The sequence below is a fragment of the Bos javanicus genome, chromosome 4 (assembly GCF_032452875.1).
Source record: "Bos javanicus breed banteng chromosome 4, ARS-OSU_banteng_1.0, whole genome shotgun sequence".
NCBI classification, from domain to species: Eukaryota; Metazoa; Chordata; class Mammalia; order Artiodactyla; family Bovidae; genus Bos; species Bos javanicus.
Genome location: NC_083871.1, coordinates 37,092,274 through 37,100,782, shown reverse-complemented (window position 1 = coordinate 37,100,782; position 8,509 = coordinate 37,092,274). Strand labels below are relative to the sequence as shown.

The window sequence follows — 8,509 nt, the reverse complement described above, 5'->3', positions numbered from 1 at the left end:
ATTTACTGCATACCATTTGCGCTTGTGGGGCAGTCAGGTTCTGGCTTGACACTTTCAAATTATCTCATTTACTTCTGTCAACAACCCCCTGATGTACATGTTATCCTTATTTTACACTTCAAGAAACCCAAGTTTCCTCAGCTGAAAGACTAGCAAGTCAAGGTGAAAGTTCAAACTCAAGTCTGTTTAACCCCAAGTTTCCTATACTAAATATATATCATATCGCCTTTTAATAAACTAAAGTTTGTAAAATTGGCATTTTCTTTCCTTTAAACAAAAAATGCCTCATATTATTCCACCCAGAAAATGCATTATTGCCTGCTTGCTTATGTAAATTATCAACAGAAAAACAATAAATATTTCCTCCAAATAATCTACCATAATGACAGTAAAAACTAATATTATCTTGTTGATTATTTGGACAGGTTAATGTTTCTAAATCACTGACTTGAGAAATACTCAGAAAACAAAGTCAGTTCAGTTCACTTTAGTCGCTCAGTCGTGTCCGACTCTTTGCAACCCCATGAATTGCAGCACGCCAGGCCTCCCGGTCCATCACCAACTCCCGGAGGTCATTCCGACTCACATCCATCGAGTCAGTGATGCCATCCAGCCATCTCACCTCTGTCGTCCCCTTCTCCTCCTGCCCCCAATCCCTCCCAGCATCAGAGTCTTTTCCAATGAGTCAACTCTTCGCATGAGGTGGCCAAAGTACTGGAGTTTCAGCTTTAGCATCACTCCTTCCAAAGAACACCCAGGGCTGCTCTCCTTTAGAATGGACTGGTTGGATCTCCTTGCAGTCCAAGGGACTCTCGAGTCTTCTCCAACACCACAGTTCAAAAGCATCAATTCTTCGGCGCTCAGCTTTCTTCACAGTCCAACTCTCACATCCATACACGACCACTGGAAAAACCATAACCTTGACTAGATGGACCTTTGTTGGCAAAGTAATGTCTCTGCTTTTCAATATGCTATCTAGGTTGGTCATAACTTTTCTTCCAAGGAGTAAGTGTCTTTTAATTTCACGGCTGCAGTCACCATCTGCAGTGATTTTGGAGCCCAAAAAGATAAAGTATGACACTGTTTCCACTGTTTCCCATCTATTTGACATGAAGTGATGGGACTGGATGCCATGATCTTAGTTTTCTAAATGTTGAGCTTTAAGCCAACTTTTTCACTCTCCTCTTTCACTTTCATCAAGAGGCTTTTGAGTTCCTCTTCACTTGCTGCCATAAGAGTGGTGTCATCTGCATATCTGAGGTTATTGATATTTCTCCCAGCAATCTTGATTCCAGCTTGTGCTTCTTCCAGCCCAGAATTTCTCATGATGTACTCTGCATATAAGTTAAATAAGCAGGGTGACAATATATAGCCTTGACGTACTCCTTTTCCTATTTGGAACCAGTCTGTTGTTCCATGTCCAGTTCTAACTGTTGCTTCCTGACCTGCATATAGGTTTCTCAAGAGGCAGGTCAGGTGGTCTGGTATTTCCATCTCTTTCAGAATTTTCCACAGTGTATTGTGATCCACACAGTCAAATGCTTTGGCATAGTCAGGAAAGCAGAAATAGATGTTTTTCTGGAACTCTCTTGCTTTTTCATGATCCAGAGGACGTTGGAAATTTGATCTCTGGTTCCTCTGCCTTTTTAAAGCCAGCTTGAACATCTGGAAGTTCACGGTTCATGTATTGCTGAAGCCTGGCTTGGAGAATTTTGAGCATTACTTTACTAGCATGTAAGATAAGTGCAATTGTGTGTAGGCATACACAAATTATAAGTTAAACATTGGTATACCACTAATTTCCAAAGGACTTTTGTATATATCAATCAGAAACTTTCTGTAGATCTTCAGTTATCAATACCTTTTGCAAAGTCTTATTATCTAATCTTTTATGTGATATCCTTAGTTCACACCTAGAATTATCACTTGAAAATAAATGTCTTTGAAACGAAAATGGACATTTTCAGGGGTCCACACTAAATTTGGCTTCCCTGGTGGCTCAGACAGTGAAGAATCTGCCAGCAATTCAGAAGACCCGGGTTCTACCCTGGATTGGGAAGATCAGCTGGAAACAGGAATGGCAACCTACTCCAGTATTCTCGCATGGAGAATTTCATGGACAGATGAGCCTGGTGGGCTATAGACCATGGGATCACAAAGAGTTGGACATGACTGAGCTTAAAGTAAATTAATTCCTCTGGTAGAACCTCTGGTTCTTTGATGTGTTTGAATGCACCAGGCTTTGGAAAATGTCCAAAGCAGTACAGGACAGCTACACGGACAGAATCACTGAGTAACTGTAAGTTATGACTTTAAATATTAACAAAGAGATAGTTCCTCTTAGAGACTGAGTTTTTAAAAATTTATCACTTATTCTGAACTGTTGTGAATCAAGTCAAAGTGATGGTCTGACAATATATTAAGTAAAATTCACCAACTCTATGAACAGTACTCATGGGACATCATAAATTGACATATTGCATATTGTGGTATCTTTGGGATTCAAAAACATCTTGTCTTCTCTTTACTTAATTAAATGAAGTTCAAAACTGACTTGCTCTCAAAATAATATACTGCAATAATTTTTTATCTGCCCATAAAGAAATAATCCTTTTTGAAAAGTACAGAAACACTATTAACAAGCTATTTACAAGTTTCAAACGTACTGTGCAATATTTTAATGTAGATGGTCTACTTAATATAACCTATATGCAGTAAGCTTAACACTTTAGTTAAGGTTGACACTTAATCTTTTTACAAATAACTGACAGATGTGATGAATTTTTAAACTTCAGGTGATTTTTTATCTATATGAATAAAAGAATGTTAATTTAAAATGTATTGTGAAAGCAACCTCAAATGTTCAAGTCAATTTCAAACATTTTCATGTTGGAACACCTTTCACATGAAGATCTGTGTCCTCTTTACCTTAAAAAATCAAAAGCATTAAATCGTTCGTTGAACCTCATTGCCCTCTCAACCGTATGTGAGGTAATGAAAATAAGGAAAGGTGAAAATAGAACAACCGAAAGGTGAAAACTGAGTGATTATATGTCAGAGATTTGTCAGACCATGCCTAATAAGAGGTGTAATCAGAAATGGAAGAGTAAAGAATATCATGAGTTAATCTTTTTTTTCATTTAGCTTTTTCAATGTGAGTAAAATTCATAATTATGATTGCTATTATATGTAAACTCTATTCCAGAGAGATGAAATAACAAAAACTACAACCAAATATATATTATTTGAATATGACAGGTGTTTGTTTCTCATATTCATTTCTTTAGCTTTGTTAACAATCATGATTATCTTTTCATCTATTCCCACATAAGGAAGGCAAAAAATATGAGTGCAAAGGCAGAAAGACTGATTTTATTTCTCTTTTGACAAGAGATAAGTAGGCTCCTTAGAGAATGTAGAGGGTTCATCAGTAGAAGAGCTTAATTTATTATCGAGAATATAATTTATGAAGAGTTGACTTAGAAACCAAAGAACGGTTGCAGCTAAAGCACCAGTTGCCTCCAGTCATAGGAAGTTACCTCCCACTCAAACACTATTTTTGAGTCAGCGTAATATGCTAGAGCTGGAGGTCACCAGATGATTAGGTGGCCATGAGGGCACATTCTAATACTGTCAGTGCTTAGTGTCAGTAACTATTCCTTAACACCAGGCCTTAGATCAGATTTTCTGCTCAGAGGTCTATAGGATTCGTATCAATGTGGATTCTTCATCCTTGGGGAACAAAGGGGAACAAATCCCCCTTTGTTATTTGGCCCAAGTGTATAGGTGGTAGCATATCATACTCTTGCATTCTCTTTAAGAAGATATATATCAGCTCAGAGTATATTTCATTTAATGTAACTGTGTATTACCACCTTATATTAAAGACATTATACTCTCCAGCTATCTGAAATGATCTAACAAAATATCTGAGTTGAATAAATCTACTATACCTTAGCTGGCTTATATTTGGAAAACAATATGTTTGTTTTACTTTTTAATTTAAAAAGCCCATTTGGCAAGCTTTTTTTGTATGTTTGATGTCATCTATTAAGTTATCAAAATATATGTGTAATTTTTCAATTTTATGACCTTAAATATAAGTTAGCCTACAATGGTTCAAATTGCATTATGGCTAAGATACATACTTTTGGGTTTTCCAAATATACTAAATTACTACTGAAAGAAAATATATTTGTCCAATTTTATTAAATTGATGGTAGAATAATACATGCAAGGAATTTTGATACACATTACAAAAGTGGTTGTGGATACTCTGTCCAAAAAAAATTTTTAAGTTTTTCTACAAAAATACCATATAGACAATTAGATATCTCAAAAAATATATCAGACTAAGATAAATTACTGCTTATGGATATAAATAACTTGCTAGAAATGTTCAAATATGAAAGTTGCTATTTGAGTATATGCCATTCTTTCTGAACTGTAAGCTTTCTTACCTATCTCTAAATAAAGCATTCTTTCTGAGATGAACAAAAAGTTTAGTGAACTGTATTCCCACCATGGCAGCGTTACCTGAGAAGCAGTGTTAAAAAACAAAAGTTCATGTGTACTCTGTATTTTGTGTTCACAGCTCAAAATGAAGTAAAAATGTGGCTTAGATCAGGTAATGTATTGGATTACAATTCCTAAGAAGGGTGTGGTGAGAAGAAACAGAAGGTGGAAAAAAAAAATTTTCCTGATGAAATAACAGCATTACTAACACAGGTGTAAAGTGTGACATGGATGTGAGCAAAAATCGAACAAAACTAAAGACCAAGTCATTATGTTGTTAACACCTTAAGCAAATTCTACTTACAGAATAGCAGAGTAATTAGAAACAGAGGCAGGAAAAAATGTCTGTCTCTCTTCTTACACACACACTCACGCACACACATACACACCCATACCACATGGCATGGATGAAATCTACTTCTTGAAAGTGAAAGGGTATGGGAATACTTTTACATTTTCACATTTATTAAGCACCTTTTCTATACCAATGAATATACTGGCTTTGTTACTCATATTGTCCTTTAAAAATTAACATCATTCTTTAAATAGTTATAAATGTAAATGCTATAAACTTAAAAATATAAAATCTATCCCAACAGGCAACCACTATTACTAGTTCCGTTTTTTTTTTTAGTTTCTACCTACATTTATATGCCAGAAATATGTACATACCCAAATGTAGTATGCTATTACATTGTCTTATTTAAATCTTACAACAAACTAGTGGAACTTGCATGGCCATGCCATTTTATACAAAGAAACAGAGACTTCAAATAATTTTCTCAATTTTAGTTAATTAATTTGGGGAGTACCTCGTTTACTCTAATACCAAGTGAGAGAATAGTCTAATGTCAAATTATGTTTTTTCCTGAGGCATGACAGAATGCTAGCTTAGGGAAATAAACCATTCGTAAAAGTCCCAAACACTTGAAGCTGGTCCTCATAATATCTGTTAATGATGGAATGACTGATGAAGATTTCCGAAACATAAAACTGCTTTCAAGTTGACTGTTCCTTTCATATCTTGAAAGTGTGTGTGTGTGTGTGCATCTATGTATTTTAGCTGTTCAGTCATGTTCTACTCTTTCAGACCCCATGGATTGTAGCCTACCAGGCTCCTCTGTCCTGGAACTCTCAAGGCAAGAATAATGGAGTACGTAGCCATTCCCTTTTCCAGGAGATCTTCCCAACCCAGGGATCGAACCCACATCTCCTGCATTGGAAGGAGGATTCATTACCACTGAGTCACCTGGAGAACCCTTTGTTAAAGTAGATTTGAAAAATTTACTTTTCTAAAGTGATCTGAAAACTTTGGGATATATTATAGGACCAGGGTAGCTTTGTATGGGTAACTATGCATTGCTCAGGAAAAATTCATATTTTCTATAGTTATCAGCTTAAAACGCAAGGCAGTTTGGAAAAAGGTTATATTAAACTCTTACAGATTTCATAAACCAAAGTTTTTAAGTAGTCATCTGGTTCTAAAGCTTACAACAGGTTAAAACTGCTTAAAAGAAGGATTGGGGATATAAAAATATCTGCTATTAAGATCCATCTAGCCAGTTTATAAGTGTTTTGAGCTAAATGTACAATTTTTCTTCCCAGTATTGGGGAAAGAAGCATCCTGGAACCACCTCAAAAATTTCTTCTGTGTGCAAAAATGAGAAGAGCATATTTAAAATCTTTTGGCTGCAAAGCTTTCCCCCAAACCATTTTTTAAATGTACATTGTACAATCTGTATATTTCAATGACTTTTATGTAAAAGTTTGGGAAGTGTTGTAGAAAATATTTATGTTAAAACAACTCCATTAAATTACTAAACAATATTTTTAAAGCAGCAAAATAAAAATGCCAAGAGGAACCCAACAAGGAGAATTAAATTTACTGTGAGAGGAAAAATTTATAGCATAGTTTTAAAAGAAGCAAATAACCTCAATAAAGGAAATCACAGCTTTTGAATTAACATGGTGCTGCAAATATTTTGAGGGATTTTACTATGTATCATATGCCCTGCTCATTTTTCTGCATCCTGCTATTCAACTGATTCAGAAATTAACTTACATTGGCTTGAATCATCTTCTTTGTCAATAGGCAGTAAATATCTCCGAAAATTATTCAGTCACTCTACAGCACTGGCTAGGTCAGATCTGGGCTTCCGTTTAAAAGCTGCTTCTCTTTTTAGTCATACCTGCTCTTCATGATTCATGCAACTTCTATCACTCTCACTTCTTTTTCACAAACCCATTCAACTTTTTCAAAGAAGTTCTAATATAACACCAAAACTGTGGCGTTTCCCATTCTTCGTGGACATTGTGTGGTTGCCTACCATATGAACTATGTAATACTTACTTGTCATCATCCTTACTCAGTGGAATATTAAAATAAATAATCAAGAAGATCCCTACTGAGAAACATGCCACAAATTAAAGCTGTTCTAGGTACAATTTTATATACTGCTTTCTGAGAAATTTCTCTCTTTCTTTGCTTTCAGTGTGCAATTTAAACAAGTATAGGCTACAAGTTCAAACAAAATAGGATGCCTCTCCTTTGTTTAAGACACTTTTCAAATTTCTGTGTGTGTACTTAAGGAAGTTATTCACACATAATCACTAGGCCATCTGTGAAAAGGAAATTATAAGTGTGTTACATCTGCTGCATTCCTTTAGGTCTTAAACTTCTGTTAAAGTGCTCCATAAATGGAGCAAATGGACTGAAATTGTCTGCATTTCGAAAGCAGTAGAAGAGATAACTCTACTGTAAGGGTTTTATTCTTAATAAAAAAGGGATCAGTGAAAGGATGATAAACACTAGAGAATACTGAAAAAATATATTTTCATAGTTAATGCTGTAGACGGTATGACCAGAGTCTTATTTTGTTGAACAGAGGAAAAAGGTTATCTTTTAAAAGAAAAAGAGGGAAAATTTTATGGACCTACTAACTCCGGGAGTTGGTGATGGACAGGGAGGCCTGGTGTGCTGCGATTCATGGGGTCGCAAAGAGTCGGACACGACTGAGCTACTGATCTGATCTGATCTGATACAACAAATAATATCCTAAATTTACCTTTTAAAAATTTAGATGTATTATTCAAAATTCAAATAGAAAGTTTATACCTGAAAAGTTTTACTATTATTGTTGTTGTGTTATCAAATAATTTCTATATTTCATAAAAAAAGGAAACAAAAAGTTACATAATTTCTACATGATTATTTAAAAACAGAATCTTCTGTGTTTCAGGTTGCTGGCATACTCAACAATTAAAAGAGAAAAAAAGAAAAAATTGTTTAATGATGATACACTTTTTGTGTATTATTTAATCCCAGTACAGAGTGGTAAAAAGAATGTGGAAAAATTCTCTTTCAATACAAACTAAAACTTTTTCCTTTTTCTACTTCTATCTTTCTAATTCTATCCTTTTGAACTATGGCTAAACATTCACCACTTATCTGCAATATTTAAGGAAAAAAGAAAAGAATAAAATTAGAAAGGAAGAGGTCAAAGAAAAGTATACAGGAAATACATACAATGTTTTGATTTAAGAAAAAGGAAGAGAGAAAAGCCCTAAAGTCAAAAAAGATGAACACACAAGAACTTAGTCAAATCAAAGTAACATAAGGGGGAATCTATCAATTGTATTACCATTTAGTTGTATTGTGCTGATTAAGTTATCCAAGTGTTAAAAGTGCTACAAATCTTGGGACTACAATTAACAATAGAGAATGAATCTCACTCTTTCTTTCTGACTTGTCAAAATTCCCCCTTTGAAACATCTCTTTCAAATAAAGAAAATCAAAACCATATTTTTACAACACAAAATCTGTAAATGTCTAGTGGAGATACGGGGCTTCCCTGGTGGCTCAGCACTAAAGAATTGGCCTGCCAATGGAGGAGACACAGGTTCAGTCCCCAGATCCGGAAGATCTCTGGAGAAAGAAATGGCAACCACTGCAGTATTCTTGCCAGGGAAATCCCATGAACAGAGGAGCCTGCTG

The 8,509-nt window shown here is 35.0% G+C and overlaps 1 protein-coding gene across 5 annotated transcripts in view; it reads right to left on the bottom strand.

The window, feature by feature from the left end:
• SEMA3A (semaphorin 3A) overlaps positions 1-8,509 on the bottom strand; it is a 553,371-nt gene that overhangs the window by 103,430 nt on the left and 441,432 nt on the right. The window lies entirely within an intron of this gene.